This window comes from Capsicum annuum, chromosome 3, assembly GCF_002878395.1.
Source record: "Capsicum annuum cultivar UCD-10X-F1 chromosome 3, UCD10Xv1.1, whole genome shotgun sequence".
In the NCBI taxonomy this organism is placed as follows: domain Eukaryota; kingdom Viridiplantae; phylum Streptophyta; class Magnoliopsida; order Solanales; family Solanaceae; genus Capsicum; species Capsicum annuum.
The window spans coordinates 147,124,049-147,143,618 of NC_061113.1; the positions used below are offsets into that span (position 1 = coordinate 147,124,049).

Here is a 19,570-nt window from a genome sequence, read left to right on the forward strand (position 1 = left end):
TACTAAAAATTCACCTATTGCATTGCATTGGCTATAGCTGCTGCTTATGGAACCCCCAACTTTATGTTGTTCAACTGAGTAAGCATCTGATTTTGCATTGCTACAAGTTGGGCTGATAATGCTGTGAACTGATCTATCTCTAACACACCATCAACTTTATTAGGAGCAGTCCTCAAATCAGCATGCTATTTAGGATTTCTTTGTGCAATCCAATTCAGAAGTGTGTACAATTTGTCCTAAGCCTTCTCAAGTACTTGACCACCTACTGCTGAATCCAAGAGAATCTTGGTATTTGGCTTTAGTCCCTCAATGAAAGTATGAACAAGAACATCATTAGACTGATGATGGCAAGGGCAATTTTTGAGCATACTTTTAAATCTCCCCCAAGCTTGGTAGAGATTCTCTTCTTTGTTTTGTCTGAAACTTAGAATCTTGCTTCTTAAACGTGCAGTCTTCCCAGGTAGAAGGAATCGAATAAGGAACTTCCAAGCTAAATCTTTCTAAGAAGTAATGAAGAGTAGCAGTTCAACATGTAACCACATCTTTGCTTCCCTAATTAAAGAAAAAGGGAAGAGTGTCAATTTGACATAATCAGTATTCACCCCTAAAGGAATGGAAGTATTGCTTATTTCCAGGGAGGTCTGTATGTGCTGTTGCGTGTCTTCATGTAATAGGCCAAAAAATTGCCCCATTGAATTCAACAATTGCCCCATATTCTGCTTTAATTTAAATCGACCACTTGGCTCAGGCTGGCGAATACTGTTAGTCGCATAGTACATGAGTGGGATTGCCACCTCACAAATAGGTCTAGCAGCTGGTTGAGTAGGAACAACTGGGACAACCAGAGCTAGGACATGTCTAACATTTGGATTGAAAAGATCATTTGGATCAACTCTTTCAACCATTTGAACCTGTTTAATAGGATATTGAGCTCTTCGCTTTTATTGAAATATCAGTTCTGGTTTTGCAAAAAGCTCTACCAATTCTTTATCTCTCGCCATTCCTGCAGTCAGCTAAACCTACAAAAATTCAGCCGCTAAGATCAAGTCGTTAACACTTAACCTTATTATCAAAATCCAAAAATTTAGCAAAGTACTAATTATACTAATCCCCAGCAAAGGCTCCAAAATCTTGATAGCGGGTCAAATGCATACACAACTGCACATGATTATACAAGTAATATAGTGACTTAGACTGTCAGATATCGTTCCCATGAGGACTAAGCAACTTGAAATTTACCCAACTTTTAGTTCTAGACAAAGAGGTATTAATTGTTGTAAAGTATCAAGATGTTTGTGAAATTGAGAATAAAAATTATAAATAAGTAACAAATAGCAATTTGTGACAATAGCAAAGCAAGAAACAGTTGTAAGCAGTAATGATGAGAATTCCAGGGTTGAGGCACATCTAAAAATCATACAATTCTATCTTCTTATTGCATTCTTATTGGTTATCGAGTTGTTGATTCGCAAGGTTTATGGTACGATATTGGTCTCCCGAACTCAAATCTTCTATCTATTGAATATTATAACTACAGCTCCCACAAAGATGCAACAATTCATCAAGATTCATGAAGTTATCTTCTTGTAATTTAACCAAGCAATGCTTCTAGGTATATCCCTATCCTAGATGCTAATTCAACCCCCTTATTTTATAAAAGAATGAGAACCTTGATCCTTAATTCCTTTGTTCTATTCTACGATTCTCCTCCCGGATTCATATAGAAATATAGATTTATTCTAATGGTGGCTACTCATCAAAATAGTAAGCTCAAGACATCAAGAACAACCCAGATACTAATCCAAAAAGAAACTACGATAAAAAATATCAAAGAGTAATCCTGTTTTTGGCCTCAACCCCAAAACAAAGATGTTTTAGCCACTCATGTTCGAATTCAACATAAAAAATAAGCAATTAATCATACCAAGAATTAATATTGAACTAGTAGTTCAAAAGAATGTCTGAGAACACTGAAAGAGAGAGTTTTATGCTTTTTTGCTGCTGCTGTGCTTGCCAAAATCCTTTAATTTATATTCACGTGTTCCTTATATAGTTGGAAAGATTTTGCCTAAGTGGGAATGAGTGTTGCTTCATGAGGGTTATTACTCATTTCTGAATCTCGTAACGCAAGATGTAGGTTTCATTTATAAAGATCACAACGTGGTCTTCAAAATTTGTAGCTAAGTCCTCCTCCTTTCTAGGGCTCGTGATGTGGGAATGAATCTTATTCCTGGAGATTTCGATGTGAGAAATTCATGAGAGGCCACTGGAAATGTCATCATCAATTCCAACTAAGTTCTACTCCTTGCTTGGCCTCACGATACGAGAATGATTTCCATTTTTGGTCCTCAAGATGCGAGCTGATCGCGAGAGGCTACTAGAATTGTTATCAACAACTTCGGCTAAGGAAAAATCTTCACTAGCTAGTTGCTCTCCGTATTTTCTTCAGCTGTCCATGAATGCTCTACAAATCCAGTGAAGGTGTCTTCTTAAACCAATATAGTCAATTCCCCCGCATCAATCCTCACCTGCTTCATATCATGTAGTCCACTTTTGTTCAATTTTTTAGAAATTCACCCTACATCACCAAAATTATGTCCATTAGCTAAGTAATGCCATTACATATCAAAACACAATAAAAAACACATTTTAGCTCGTCGAACAGGTCCTATTATGGGTGAATATTGGTGAATGGACATATAAATGCACCAAAGATCAACCTTGTAGGATTAAAAAATGTCACATGCTTTTAAACACCAAACTAGAGCAGTGAATTGAAGCATGCGATGCAGACATGGGAGAACCAAAATATAGCATGTTTCGTTCCCATTGTTTCACAGAAATATGAAACGTATCCCCGTCCTTGTTGTACCAGAATGGAGGGTGCTGCGCGTGCAATACTCTACTGCGGCAAAGCAGGCATCGTGGGCTATTCGCCTGAAGCCACTAGAAGTTTCTCCTCACAATATTTTCTAAGTCAAATCAGCACCCTATGGAGCCTGAATCACGGGATAATTGCATGAAGATGCTGGAAATTGTATCCAAAATATTGGCTAAGTGTTCAACATCCAACATTTTGTTCCATCTTATGACATTATTTTGCCTTCCCTTCCAAGCTTTTGGTGTTGTTTTCCTTTTAATTTTCAGCTTGTTCAACATCCATATATCACCATAATAAACTCCACAAGTATCCTACATCATCAAAAATCATGTATTAGTGTTCAATATAATACAACATCGAGAATTACAAGCCAGAAACTCAAGTGTAGCACTACTCTCGACCATTTTACGCTATAATGTATTGTTGACTCTTGGCTGATTTTAATTGAATGTTTCACACTTTAAACAAGTTTTTACACATAATATTACAAATTCAAACAGTAAGGAACTCATTTAACACACTAGAATCCACTGAGACTAACTAGAACGACACCTAGCTCAAGCTAGTAATACTAGTTTTCTCGTCTAACCTCTAATTGAACAATTTAAATCCACACTTGTTTGATAACACTTTTAACCATTGTAAACATGTATTTGAACACTTATATTCTTATTTATATCATCATCACACATAAAGCACATGAATTTCCCTCAAAACAAGACTAAACAAGCTTGAATAGCAACACTAAAGTGTATAAATACACCAAATATCAACTAATTCCTCAATGAATATTACACTATATATGTTCTTTTGACATTCATTGTGGTTTGATGCTTGATATTATTTGTTGTTCTTCATTGCCCCTTGTTTTGTATTTACTTTAACTTTCTTTGAATCTTGTGTCGGAGATATTTTTCCATTCTAATAAATATATTTTTATTTTTCAGCGATTCTCCACATTTGTTGGAGTTATCTTTTTTTGTGTGTGTGTGTGGAGGGGGGGGGGGGTTCCTTATTCTATGAAGTCGTCTGTTTATTTTTGTTCATCTGCGACTATATATCCTTTTCCTTTAGAAGCTTTGATCGTAAGTCTTTGCTCGCAATTAGCATGAATTTAGTGCACTCAAGGTGGTGGGGCCAAGAGAGAGATATTTCACGTAAGCACTCAAAAAGGTATAGGGTCATATGTAGTTGTCCAAAGAAAAGTTTTTAGGATCAAAGGGGAAATGCTAAGGATTAATGTCATTTGGTGGGCTATGGAAGGCACAATCAGGACAAAAAATGCCTACAATCCTTTCCTAAATCAAGTGTAACTCAGAATTTCACTTCAACAGACATTTAGGCCAAGTTCTAGGTCAACAATGCAAAGTAATAAATTAATCTAAATCTCACCATACAATGCACATAAAATGATAAGGTTGACTTGGTTCATACCTTAGATGTATGAAAGAGAATTTTTCAGGTGTCATTCATGTGTGATTAAAAGGTGCAAAAAGAATCTATGATTTACCATAAAGTTAGTCCTCTCCATCATACTAATTTGTCCTTTATCATACACACACCTAATTTTGTTGGTACCAACCAAGTCAAAATTCTAAAAAGTTTTTTGAACCAAGCCCAAATGAGAGTTGCCTACGTATCTTGTCAATTTGATTGAATGATTGTCTAGAATTGGTGGTCATTCTTGAAAATGATGTAAAAGACGATCATAAAGGCATTCTGATCAGACAATCGAGAGGATGGATATCAAGCAGAAACAAAGCTTTGACACTACTTCAGTTTGTTGACAAGATTGAGAAGGTCAACTATTGAAGCAGTTATGACATTATTTTGCCACTGTTGAAAAGATTGTTATGATTGAAAAAGTATCGAACCCTTGCTTTTAAAAGTAAGCATTGATACATCATAAATTTAATAATTTATGCATTTGAGTGACGAAGCTAGGTGTTCTCAAACCAAAATTAGGTTAGGATTTGGAGGTAGGCCGGCTAGGTACTAATGTCATTGAGATTTGGAGAAGTTATTTATTTTGCACTTTGAGAACCTTTAGAGAGCGTCTGTTAACTATTTCAGAAAAATTAACCTAGTTTTAATATTGGAGAAATTTTTCTGAAATAGTGGACCGAACCCTAATACAGGATTGCATATCTTGTCAGGAAAAGAATTAGGTCAAAATATAATTCAGACAAATTTGTGAATTTATAAATGGGATGTCCTATTTTTAGAATAGGATTTTTCCTAAATAGTTTAGAGTGTAACTGAATAATTGTGAGATAGAACACTTACCTAAATGCACCAACTTTGAAACTAAGTGCTCCAAAGAAGGTTTGGAAGAGTGCAGGACACCACTCGCGTATGTTTTTATATGGACAAAGACTCGATAGAATCGTGATTATAATAAAATAAAGTAAAAAAAATTATGTGTAGCAGTTTTCACAATATATGAATATAGTGTATTAAAAAAATAATGAATCAAGGAATTGATAAGACAACAAAATTAGTTTGTGCAAATAATGTAAAACATTTATGAGCAAATCCATATGATTTTCAGTGTGATAAAGATAAAGAATCAAAGAATTCAATAATTAGCATATGCAAAAATATAAAACTATCTCCCTCAATTAAAAAATTGAGTCTATAATGGTTAGAGCCTACTGTTAATTCCCAACGGAGTCGCCATTCTATAATGCCTTATTTTTTCCAAGGTTAAAAAAAACATGACCTATCTATGGACTCCGAAAGAATTGAATTTTGCATAGAGTCGCCACTTAATTTTTTTTAGAAGAATAAGAAAACCTATTTAAATATTAACATGTGTGACTTATGTTTTAGTCTATAAAAATCGGCTTAAATTCTAGGTAGGGGTTTATATTATTCTAAAAGAAAGGGGTTAGACACCCTTCAAAATTCACAAAATGTGATACCCGACTAGACTAAATTTATCAAAGAGGGAGGAGGTAATTTTTTTTTTTTATGAAAATATAAATAATGTAAAAGATTTATGTTTATTGAGTATATAAATAAATCTATTGTTGATATAATATCTAAAAGATAGGTGTAAGAATGTACAAAATACATGTAAAAAAGAAAAGCTCTTTGTAACATATGAAAAAAAGGTATTTTTATGTACTATAAAAAGAAAAATATTTTACAAATAATACATCTTAGCTGATTATAATCACGGGGAGAAAAAATAAAGATTTATTTTAGAAAAAAAGAATTCACTATATTTATAATGCAAATGTATGAATTAATTGATCAAATATCTCAATCAATTTAATTTCTTTATTAACAGCCTAAGTTTTGCCTAAACGCGTGTTAATAAATATGCAAGTAAACGTACTCCCACCCGATATTCCAACAAGTAAAATTTTCAAAATACTTTTATCTTATATGAATGAGGAAAAATACAAACGTAGAGCTCAAAATTCTCTTTTTAATATCACTTCAGAGTGCGTTACTGAGAACATGTATAAAAATTAAAAGAAAATATTAAGAATGAATAAATAATTATTAAAATAAATAAAATTATGTGTACGCATATGTATATGTATTTATAAACAATAGAATTTTGTTATAAAGTGGGCTCAGATTAAGTTTTAGATGTGCCATGTCTACGAAATGGTTGCTTGATTTATCGGCCATCTTAAATCGTCTTGCCAAGATATGAATCATAAAATTTTTTATGTTTCCGTGGTATTATAAAGATTTCATCATAGTCGGAGTTATTTATTTTATTATGTATTTGTATATGTAATATTCGTGTTTTGTTTGGGGAGACCTCAAAAACCAACAAAATTTTCTTCATAGACTATGTATTGATACATGATATAAAATAAGTAAACTTGAGAAAATAAAATTCATCTATTATTATGGAGCAACCTCAAAAATCCGACGGATTGATATTGTCATTGGTCAAATCATGTAGCATTTTATTTATTATTAGTGTAGTAAAAATGTAAAGCAGTAAAAGGACAAAATCAATACAAAAATAGCATGAAGACAATGAGAAAATGTAATGGCAGTGAACAAATATCCAACAAATAGTTCAACAAATATATGAAGGAAAATATAAAAGTCCCACTAGATTTTTAAGCCCAAAAGAAAATAAGTAATAGTACTATGAATGAAATCAGCATAATTTTTTTCAAAAGAAAATAAGTAATAGTACTATGAAAGAAATCAACATAATTTTATCAGAATTCATGGAGTTCACCAGAGAATTTAAGACTCTAGCCAAATTAGTACAAGTAAAATAAAATCCATTTTAACATATAAAACAAGATAAAATAGTGATGGCACTAGCATTACTTCAATGGCTTTTAATAAAGCACCGACAAAGATGTCACGAATCTGGCCAGATCTGGTTGTTTTTGGAAAAAATAGCATAAAATAAAGTGAGAAATAGAGGTTGGCCAGGTCTTTGGTGGTGTTCAATGGTCGTCAGCTGTCCAACGGCCTAACCCAGTAGCGATAGTTATTGAAGAAAAGAGATATCAGTGAGAGAGAAAAAAAGGCATGAGATTGTGGTGGTAATGTATCTACGTTGATGTACTCTAGCGGAGCTTCACTAAAAAAGGATCAGCGGTAGTGAAATTGCAGCCGTAAAGGGAAAAAAAGTAAAGAAAAGGGTGAGAGGAGAGAGATAGTGCCAGTGTTCTCCGGCGAAGCTTCATCAGAGCCGTTCGCTAGAAAAGTAGCAGTGAGCAAAGGGGGAGAGGAGAGGGAATGAGAGATCAGAGAAAAAAAAAGAAAAATCAGACTTTTTTGTGTTTGTATTTTGGTTGAAAAAGAATTTACCCCATCCCCTCTATTTACAATAAAAAATGGCAACCCCTATTAACCAAATAATAAAAGAATGTCCCTCTTTTTTCTTTTAGAACAACTTTTAGTCCTTAAGTTATTGACCAAAGGACTTTTCATCCTTTTAACTAATATGTAAAGTTATTATTCAAAGGATAGTGTCATTGTGTAGTCCTTGTCAGATGTTACAAGACCTTATTGTGTAGTTTGGTCAGATGTGACAAGATATTGAACTATTATACTGTGAAATAAAATAATTAATCTGACTTAGCATTTGCGGATTGTATTAAATAATGTACAAAATGTAGGTATCGATACGTAATTACAGAAAAATATAAAGAAAATAAAAAATTTAATTAACTTCAAAATATGATGCATTGTAAATTATAAAAAATATAATGTCATATCTTGTACATGTGCAGATGATTATGAAAATGTTAAAAACAATAATAAATTTATGAAAATCCTAATATAATGAGATATCAATAAATTATGAAAAGTAAAAATGATAGTAAATTGATAAAATCCCAAAGTAAGAATGATTATCAATAATTTGTTAATAATATTAAAAATATGTGAAAACTATATTTCATGGTCTTTAATGATCAGAAATCCCAAAGGCGTTAATTTTAAGTATGGGGATAAAAAAATCAACAACATATACCTGTTGAAGTTATGAGGGCTAATTGGGCTATATTATCTTTTGTTTATGCCTTTTGGGATTATGCTGGGCTGGTTAGATTGTAGTTAGATTACTATTATATATTTGTGGTAGCCTATTTATTTACTTTCTACTTGATTGTCTAGATTGCCCCATTATACTCTTTCTAGCCTTACTATGCTTAGACTTATTTATATTTGCACTTAATTATATTTATATCTTAACTAATCTAGTCGAGCCTATGATACTTATCGAGTACCACATATTTTGGTACTCATGCTGCACTACTGTATCTTTTTCCTTGATGTAGATCTTAGTATGAGTTATCACCACTGACGTCCACCTTGTGTGGAGCTATTTTGATAAAAAATATAGGGTGAGCTCTGGATTATCGGAGTTGTTCCATCTCCCTTGGCTTTTGGGACTAGTCTTTATTTTGTATATTCAATGATAGTTTGGTACTTATTGTATCTATTTAGTACTCCTTATATATACAGTTCTTGCACTGACTCATACCAAGTCTCGGGTGGTTATTTTGTCTATTTTGTTTCCTTCACTCTGTTTGTATGTATATGGGTCCTATTACCTGTGTTTGTTTTTATATCTGGACTAAATGTCTTATGGTATTTATTTCTTACCATTAGCCCATAACTTGTTATTTTAAAATATGGGACTCGATTTATCTGCAGATAGGTTTTGGTAGGTGCCATCGTGACCTAAACTTTTAGGTCATAGTAGTTTGGTATCAGATCTTAGGTTCACCTGTATCGTTGGTGCAAGAGCTAAATATCTAGTAGAGTTTTGTAGATTAGTACAAAAACGTTTGTATCCTATCTTTGGGAGGCTATAAGATATTCTTAGGAAAATTTCACCTTCTACTTTCATATTGTCTGCTCTTATTTGTATTAGCTTCAAAAATCTTACTTGTTTTATTCTTTCATAGATGGTTATTATGAGGGCTATAATGACCGAGGGTGAGGCCCTCACACTAGTATTTAAGGCTCCAAATAGGGGCTGAGGTAGAGGTCGATCCTAAGGTCAAAGATGGGATTGAGCTACCACAACAGTGTGGGAATAGTCTAAAGTGCCAATACCTGATCTCATCATCGATCTGAAGACAACACCAATATATCTCCAATTATAATAATCAATAGGATAGGGTCTAAGCCAGGCTCTACCTGAATTTATGTCAACACCAGTTCTAAAGGATGCCTTAGTTTGGTTATTGCATATTATTGAGGGCCAGGATAGAGATAGGCCCCAAACATCAACCTATGGAGAAAAATAATGTGGCCAAGGTTTAGAAGTAAAAACTACTGTTACAACTTCTCATTTAAATATTTTACTAGTATCGATGGTTTCTCAGTTGATGAAAGCCCGACCATCCATGACATCAGATGAGTCGTTGATGTTGGGTTGATTTATTAGACTAAGTCCTCTAAAGTTGTCAAGTGGTTAAAAAAGGATGCACATGAGTTCCTTATAAATTATTAGGAGAGGTGACATAACCTTAGTTTAGTGGAGTCGCACAGAGTGGATTATACAATATTTTAGCTAGATGGGTCAGCTAAGAAATAGAAGGGTGGGATCCCCTTCTATGACTTAGGCATATTTTTCCAGGGCTTTCTTGGGGAAATATCTATATTTAAAAATAAGATATAGATTGAGGGATGAGTTTAAGAGTTGTAGTAGGGTTCTATGACAGTGTCTGAGTATGAGTTCAGATTTCATGAGCTAGCTAAACATACTGTTATGATCATGCCTATCGAGCATGAGAGGGTGTGTCAATTTATTAGATGATTCAGGTATCAACTTTTCTTAGCTACTGAGTAGATGGTATCTTTGGGTCATCCATTTCTAGAGGTTATTGATCATGCATGAACTATAGAAGGCATATATTATGAGGCCTATGGAGGCAGCAATAAAGGATCTACCATCAGGGTAGTTTTGATGGTTCTTAGTTCAGAGTCATGCATTTCTCTAAAGGTCTGCATCTGTAGTAAATTCTACTTCATAGGATCGTGCAGGCAATACTTCAACTCTCTAGTTGTAGTCAGATAGGTTATAGTGGTTAGAGATCTAGTCGACTTCGCAGGGTTCTCATATGGGACTTTTGGCCATGGTGGCTATTTTTAGTTAGTATGTACTTTTCACATAGAAAGGCTTCCAGGGGTTGTTATGATTGTGGAAGATTTGGATATTTCTCAAGATAAATCCTTCGGTATGGGATGATTGGGCAATTAGCACAGACAGTTCAATCTCTTAGAGTTCTGGGTCACTGTCCTAAGGTAGTGTACAGGGTAGTAGGGGGTGGTAACTAGGGTTCTTATAGATGTTCTCATCCAAGTAGGGAAAGTGGATATTTGAGTAAATCTGACAGCGGGTGCAGTCAATTATATGCCTTTCTAGTAGATCGGAGGTAAAGGCATCAGATGCCGTGATCAGATGTATGATTTTATTTTTTTTAGCCATCCTCTATTTTTTTGAGTATGGTTCCACTTATTTATATGTGTCAATCTAATTTACTTCTTGATTAGGGTTGACTAGTGAGCCTATCCCTGCACCATTGTGTTGAGCTACTCCTTTAGAAAATTCTTTTGTATTGGATTGGGTATTCAAGTCCCGTGTAATGATAATTATGGAGTATGATATGTACTTGGGTAGATCTTGTTGTCCTTGATATTGTTGATTTTGATGTTATTTTGGGCATGAACTGATTATTCTCTTATCACGTGGTCTTGGATTACTTTGCAAAGATCGTTACCTTAGCCTTGCCTGGTATTACCACAATCATGTGGTAGGGTTCTAATAGTCATGTACCAGTAGAGATTATTTCTTATATTTAGGCTAGGAGGTTAGTGTCTAAGGGGTGCTTGTCCTATCTTGCATTTGTATAGTAATATGTATGTCTACAAAATTATTTACTTATGTAGAATATGTATTTGACCATATTGAGCTTAATCCAAATCCCTATAAAAGAAAAAGTCTAATATTTGAATTTTCAGGCTTTGCTTTAGGTAGGTTGGCACTTTCTTCTACTCATTTTTGAAGTGCTAGTGTAATAACTAACTAAAGTAATGAGTATTAGGTAATAGGATTCCCAATAAATAAGATGACGAGTATTTATATATATACCAATGCCATGCTATGAATAATTGAGATTTTATTCATCATTTGTTGAAAAATATAAATATAAGATACTTAATTGATCATTCTTTCACTATCCTACTATGTTATTGATTATTTTAGGATATTATTTAATGCATATGTTTTCGGTTAGATTGAGTGAAGAATCTATGTATATTTTATGGTATTGTATCTCATGCACATAGATATGAACATTAAAAAAGTAATAGGATAAATCTCAATAAAGGATCATTTAGGGTATTTAATATTGGGTTGTTCGATAAAAAATGCTGATCACCAAGGTTCTTCCAGATATAGGGTTTTTCCAATATAGAATGGGTATATAGACCTTGCAAGTCTCCCATGTGCTCTGATTATCCTATAGAGAAAGTGGGTGTGTACATGTTTCTAGTTAGGTAAGAGCTAGGTCTATGCATTACATTCCTCCATTAGATCATGTCTATTTTACTTGTATTATTTTTACTATGGAAATTAGTTGATTGACTGTGAAAGTGAATTTATTATTCCTATATATTATTTATCATCTTGAGGCTTCTAAACTTGATTTATATGTTGTTATTGATATTTGCTAATATTTTGTGTTTGTAAGGTTGAAGTAAGTAGTATTTCTTATAGGTATTAAAATAGGGAATTTAGTAATAAACCTCTATAATGACCCTCCAGGTCAATTTTTACATTTCTACACTATTTTTGCGTTAGAGATTTCCTATATCTTCCCTAGAGCTGACAGTTTGGTTATCGGGTAGTTCATTTGATTTTTAGAGCCAATTTCTTGTGTTGAAGTTTTTTTCTATTGAGATTTGAGTATCATATTTAAATCTTAGGTTAATGGCCTTGTATGCCAATTCTAGTAGTTCCACCATCTCTGGAATGCTGATTTTAGGTTAGGGGGACCCATGGTTGTTGTCTCGAGGCTTCCAATCTCGTTTTGGGATATTGGGTGGATTTTGGTTAAAATTACCATTTAGACGTGGGACCCATATTTCATTGAAATGACCAAATGGAACTTTTGATGGTACCTTCGAGTCTAGAATGTCAAATTGGTAGGGTAGCATAGTTCTTCTGCATCCATAGAATTTTTAATGAACCCAGAAGGGCCGATCAGAAACTTAACAAATTTGCTAAGTTTCTGATGCCTGGACTCAGCTGGTGCAACCGATTAAGTAGAGGTCAGTTTAGTGAGCATCCTTGGTCCCTGTCTAGGTGCTTTAGCAGAGGCCTCATTGTATTAGAAAAATCTGCGTTAGCGACACTCATATACTTTAGCGGAGCCTACCATTAAGCTTGGACACTTAAGCGGTTTGTTGCTATTGCGATGACCATATAAGCGATCAATTACCTGGTAAAGTGATCCTCACTGGTGCAGTTAATTCTCTCCTTTCCTATAGCTTATTTACTCTAAGTTTGAAGTTTATAAAATCCTAGAAAATTTGGAGAATTGTGGAGCTTGATCATTGGGTGTTAGGGGTGAGTTGGAGAGTTCTTTGGGATCATTTCCTCATCTAAATTTCCGTAAGTTTCCCTAAATTTTTCAAGTAATTCTTTGACTTAAAACCCAAATACCTAATTTTTTCTGGGCTGATTTGATGGAATATTTGTGCTTCAATTTCACCTATTTTTCAGAGTAAATGATCCTTGAGCTTAGATAGACATTTGACGACTTCTAGTTGTGATTTTACAAGTGGGCCCCATATGGATTTTTAGCTTGATTTTGGATCCAAAAAATCTATATACAATATGGGTATTGTAATTCTTGTATTAATGTATAGATCATTATTTGGATAGTGTGGCAGTGTGACAAGACGTCTCGGAAGGGAAAACTCTAATTTAGTGAACTTTGTTAGGCTTCGTCGGTGTTCAGGTAGGCTAGCCTTACCTACCACATATATTGAAGTTTATTATTGTATTAGTATATTATTATTCTAGATTTGAGTTGGAATTTACGGCTTTGCATAGTTAGTTAAATTTTGAATATTTAGCGGGTTAGAAGGCTATTTTTAGGTATAATTGACCCAATCCTTTTTTTCTTGAGTTAAACTGTCACCTTAGGACATATTTAACACCATGTATTATAACTCAGAAGATGTAGTATATTGAGTTTATTATTGATCATGTGCCGAGCACCCTACCTATTTCTATGGCACCTTATCACATAGCTCCTGTCATGCTTAAGGAACTGAATTTTCAATAATAGGGTCTCTTAGGTAGGATTTTATTAGGCTGAGTGTATTGCCTTAGGGTGCTCCCATCTTGTTAATGAAGAAGAAATATGGTTCTATGCATATGTGTATTGACTACAGACAGCTGAATAAGGTCATAATGAAGAATAAGTATCCTATGCCTCATATTGATGACTTATTTGACCAACTTTAGGGACTGGTAGTGTTTTCTAAGACTGACTTGATATCTGATTACCATTAGTTGAGGATTGGGCTGCGGATATCTTTAAGACAACCTTTAATACCCGCTATGGCCATTATGAGTTCTTGGTGATGTCTTTTGGGTTGACCAATGCCTTAGCCGTGTTCATGGATTGATGAACTGAGTGTTTAGTCCCTATTTGGATTATTTTGTGATCATTTTTATTGATGATATCCATGTGTATTTAAGGAATATAGTGGAGAAAGAGTAGAATTTGAGGATTGGTTTCCAAACTTTGAAAGATCATAGTTTTTATGTCAAATTCTCAAAGCGCAAGTTTTTTCTCGAGTCTGTTATATTCCTAGGACATGTGGTGTCTAAGGATGAGATTATAATGGATCCAACAATTATTGAGGTTATTCGTAGTTGGATCGGACCTACATCTCTGACTGAGGCTCATTGCTTTATTAGTTTGATAGGTTACTACAGGCGGTTCATTCATAGTTTTGCTACTAATCCAGCACCGAAGACTAGGTTGACTACAAAGAAGGTTTCTTTTTAGTAGTTCAAAGAGTGTAAGTTGAGTTTTTTGAAGCTGAAGGGGTTTCTCACTTCAACTCCTATTTTGACATTTTTTTGTTAAGGGGTAGGGAATTACCATATATTTTTATGTTTTTAGTGTTGGTTTAGGTTGGGTTCTAATGGAATATGGCCAAGATTTTGCTTATACATTGAGGAAACCAAAGGTTCACAAGCATAACTACCCTGCTTATGATTTGGAGTTGGCAGTGGTAGTATTTGCATTCAATATTTTGAGGCACTACTTGTATGGTTTTGTTACGAGATCAATTCTAACCATCATAGTATTCAATACATTATGACCCAATGGGAGATTAATTAGAGATAAAATAGGTGGATTGAGCTGCTGAAAGACTATGATATCTCTATGCTTTATCATCCGAGCAAGGGAAAAGTGGTAGTGGATGCCTTGAATTGAAAGGCGGTGAGTATGGGTAGCTTGTCCTTCATTTCAGTTTTGGAATAGTTATTGGCTTGGGATGTTCAAACCTTAACCAACTTGGTGGTTTGACTTGATATTTTGGACTCCAGAAGGATCTTGGCTAGTGTTGAGGCTAGGTCTACCTTGTTTTAGTAGATTCAGAGGTACCAGTTTGAAGATAGTAGACATTGTGGCATTCGTGATTAGGTTCTGAGGGGTGAGTCCAGGAGGGCAGTATTAGATTTAGAGGGTATTTTGAGATATGATGGCAACATTTGTGTTTTGAGGGTTTGAGACACAATTTATTCGATATTACAGGAGGCTTACAACTTCAGATATTCTATTCACCCTGGTACAACTAAGATGTATAAAGATTTGAGGCAACATTATTGGTGGAGTGGCATAAAGAGAGAGATAGTGGACTTTGTAGCTCGTTGCCTATGTTGTTAGTAGGTAAAGGCCGAACATCAAAGACCTGGTGGACTGATTTAGATATGACCTATTCTTGAGTGTAAATGAGAGTGGATCACTATGTGCCGTGTTAGTGGTTTGCCTTGTACTTTTTATAGTTCCGACAATATTTGGGTCATTGTATATCAGTTGACCAAATCTGCCTATTTTCTCACTATTCAGATGTCTTTCAGTGTTGAGAGGTTCACTCATATCTATGTTCGTAATATAGTTCACCTACATGGAGTACTTATATCTAATTTTTTAGACAGAGGCTTGGTGTTTACTTTTAGCTTCTGGAGGACTTTTTAGGTGGAGTTGGGTACTCATATTGACCTCAATACCTCTTTTCATTATCAAAATGACGGGAAATCAGAGCATACTATTTAGATTCTAGTGGATATGCTCCACACATATTTTATAGGATTTCGAGGTCAGTGGGAGTAACACTTAGCCTTAGCAGAGTTTGCCTATAATAATAGCTACCATTCAAGTATGGAGATGGCACCATTTAAGGTATTAAATGGTAGGTATTGTCAACCTCCGATAGGTTGGTTGGAGACCTCTTATCTTAGGCCCCGTGGTACGGACTTATTGTATATGTTATTGGACTGGGTTCGAGTGATAGCTTGAGGGTAGTTTAGAATAGGCATAAGAAATATGCGGAACATAGACTTTATGATTCAAAGTTTAGCATTGGTGATTAGGTTTTTGTTCGAGCATGTCACGACCCGAACTAGGGCCTAGCCGTGATAGGCATCCTAAGTCTACTGAGGACCGGGAGACACCTCTTTTGACTGACCATAAAAAACATACATAACTACATGACAGTAGATGAGTTCCAAACATATAACAAAATAGAGTAAATAGTGACTCAAATGTCTATGAATGTCAACAACCAAAACCAGTCTACAGTAATCCACAAAGCCTCTATACCATAAAAACAACCTACATCGGGACATTCCCCCACCTAAAGCAATGACAAAGACAATGACAATGTTGATGTGAAGTCTTAAATTATAATTCACGACAGAAAACCAATGGAATAATAAAATCTACCAGAGAATGAAGCTTACCACTTTACTGCAAACGATTGACGAACCAAGCCAATCTACCTAACACTGCGTAGGAAAAGTAGGATTGCCAACAGACCCTATATCGCACGGGGATATAGCATCCGAAGATAGTTAGTTGGTTGAGAACTAGTATGTAACTCAGGGGTAAGGGGTAAAATAATGCCATGATCAACAGTTCAAAATCAGTCAAACTCCAATGCACATAACTATATACAAATATATATATATATATATATATATATATATATATATATATCATATCTGGGGTAGGGAACAAGTACTAGAATGAACTTTAAAACTTTATCCTGGGTTGAGTAGCTTGACCATCATACACTATCCGGCGGGCTATATGGGTCCACTGTCCCCCCTGGTCGGGCCCTAGTGCGTGTTATCCACACGAATCGGAGATATCATAGAAGGCTGGGGAATCCTTGTACCTTACCTTAACTATCATACAAATATATATGTAAAGTGTGACATAAGCACATGGCCATCTAGACTAGACCTCATGTTGGCAAATGTGAGTTTCTAGTATTAATCCTTTGCGACTCACATCATCACGGCTAGCTATCACAACGCCCAGTAATCCATGTTAAAATATTTAGCACATAACCTACCCATTAGTGTAAGGAGTCGTTAATTAAGGAATCATCAAGTGGTATCATCATACCTACTATAACTTGCAAGCATTTGTCATTAAGCCATCACTTTGGGGAATCCTTTTACCCTAGACTCCATTATTAAAATCAACTTGGGGGATTCCTTGTACCCCATGAGGTTTTCAAGATCATTATTAGCCACTTGCGGGAATCCTTGTACCCCACAAGGTTTTCAATGCTATACTTAACCATTTTTCCATTTATACCATGCATAAGTTTTAAACAATAAGTCAAGCCAATTGATAAATCACATTCCAAAACCAATTATGCAAGTTGGTTGGGGTTCTTACCAATTTCAATACCAAAATCCAATTATTTGGGAAATCTTTGTACGCCTAATAACATTGTTCACAAGTCCTTGTACCCCTATATTCATTAACCATTCCTATGAACCCCAATGAGCGTAGAAACTAATAATTCAATGCATAATAAATCAATAGTAATCATGGGAAAAACATTCAAATAATTTATATCCAAAACCCTCAACCCATCATTCAAAATCCAACATCAGAACCATGTGAATAATAAACCAATTTCACACTATTAAGAAAATACCCGTGTAGGTATAGAGATACATGCCTTAATCATCAAGAAATTTGAAGAAGGAACCACCCTTAGAGACCTGGATGACCACTTCCCTTGAAAACCAAACCTTGTCTTGAAAGAGGAATTTGAGATAGTAAAGAGAGTGTTTGATATGTTAAAGTGTTGAAAATAGCCCTTCTTTGATTCTTTATGGACAAGGGGTCTAAGAGTGGAAGGAGGAAAATTACCAAGATGCCCTTATTAAAAGCGGAGAATTTTATCGCCCAGTCGTTATGGGTTACCCTACGACTTATAACGAATAGATACGAGTCGTTACATTAACTCATAGTGAAGACAGTGTCCTAAGGAACCCAAACTGTTGACCCTACAAGTCCACTATATGACTCATCAAGTGACCCTATGACTCATAGGGTCCGGGTCGTAACTCAGACATAAGCATTTGGGGTACACACTAGTCACCCTACGATTTAGACACCACGAATCATAATGAGTCTTTATGACTGGTAACCCTTAGTCATAGTAACAACAAAAACATTCGGCTAGCACACTGATCTGACTATAATTGGGTCTTTAAGACTTGTAATGACACCCTATGACTTATAGGGAGAGTCGCAGTCAGGTCAGTGGGCTTAAATACCCAAAAATATTCAGGGACCATTAATGGGGTGTCCCCCTTAGGATTATTCATCCTTGAATGATGAGCCAAGGCATTCATTAGCATGATTTAACACATAACACAACCACATTTACCTTTAACAAGGACAAAAAATGAAGATGTTAAGGAATACACATACTTAAGCATGATTATCTGGAACGGGGAACAAGAATGGGTATTTGGAGTTCATGTACTTTTTGGCTTCCCAAGTATCTTCTTCAACCTTATGGTTCCACCATAAAACCTTCACCGATGCCTTATTCTTTATCCACAACCGGTGGACTTGATGAAAAAAAATCTCAACCAAGACTTCTTTGTCAGATAAGGAATCTAAAATACCTAACTCTCCAAAGGAACAACCAAGGAAAAATCACCCATGCATTTTTTCAATATCGATACATGGAAGACCAGATGAATGGAACCCAAACTGATATGTAAATCCAATTTATAAGCCATATTACCCACTCTTCTCCAAAACAAATATGGACCCATGTAATTGGGATAGAGCTTTACCTTTTTTCCAGATTGTATCACTCCTTTAATAGGAGACACCTTTAAGAAAACTAAATCACCCACATCAAACTCTAACTCTCTTCGCCTTACGTATGCATAAGACTTTTGGTGACTTTGGGCAATCTTAAACCTTTCCTTTATTACTTTCACTTTCTCTATGGCTTGATGCACAAAGTTAGGACCAAACAACCCAACCTTACCAACCTCTATATTCATAACTATTATTATTAGTGAACTCGATAAGAGGCAAATGGTCAACCCAGCTACCACTAAAATCAATCATGCATGCCTTTAGCATATCTTCTAAAGTCTTTATAGTCCTCTCCGCTTGTCTATCCATCTGGGGGTGGAAACTATTTCTAAGGTTTACCTTAGTCTCCAAACCTTTCTGAAATGACCACTAAAAGTAAGAACTGAGTACCTCGATCAGAAAAGATAGAAATAGGCGCACCATGCAACTTGACAATTTACTAAATGAACACCTTTTTACAGTTCTTAGTAGAATAATTAGTCCTCATAAGCAAGAAGTGAGCAAACTTATTTATCCTATCGACAATGACCCAAATAGAATCAAACTGACGATGAGACTATAAAAGACTAGTAAAAAAAGTCCATATTAATTATTTCCCATTTTCACACCGATAACTCAATCTGTTGAGACATGCCACCTATCCTCAAATGCTCAACCTTTACTTGTTGACAAAACATACACTTGGTAACAAAATTGGCCACATTCCTCTTCATGTTATTCCACCAATATACCTCATCCAAATCATGGAACATCATCGCTGAACCAAGATGACTTTTATACCTTGACT

The 19,570-nt window shown here is 35.0% G+C and overlaps 1 non-coding gene across 1 annotated transcript; it reads left to right on the forward strand.

The window, feature by feature from the left end:
* Positions 1–339: 339 nt before the first annotated feature.
* Positions 340–446, forward strand: LOC124897384. Its single transcript, XR_007054106.1, has one exon. It is a non-coding gene; the product is annotated as a small nucleolar RNA R71 (small nucleolar RNA).
* The last annotated feature ends 19,124 nt before the right edge of the window (positions 447–19,570 follow it).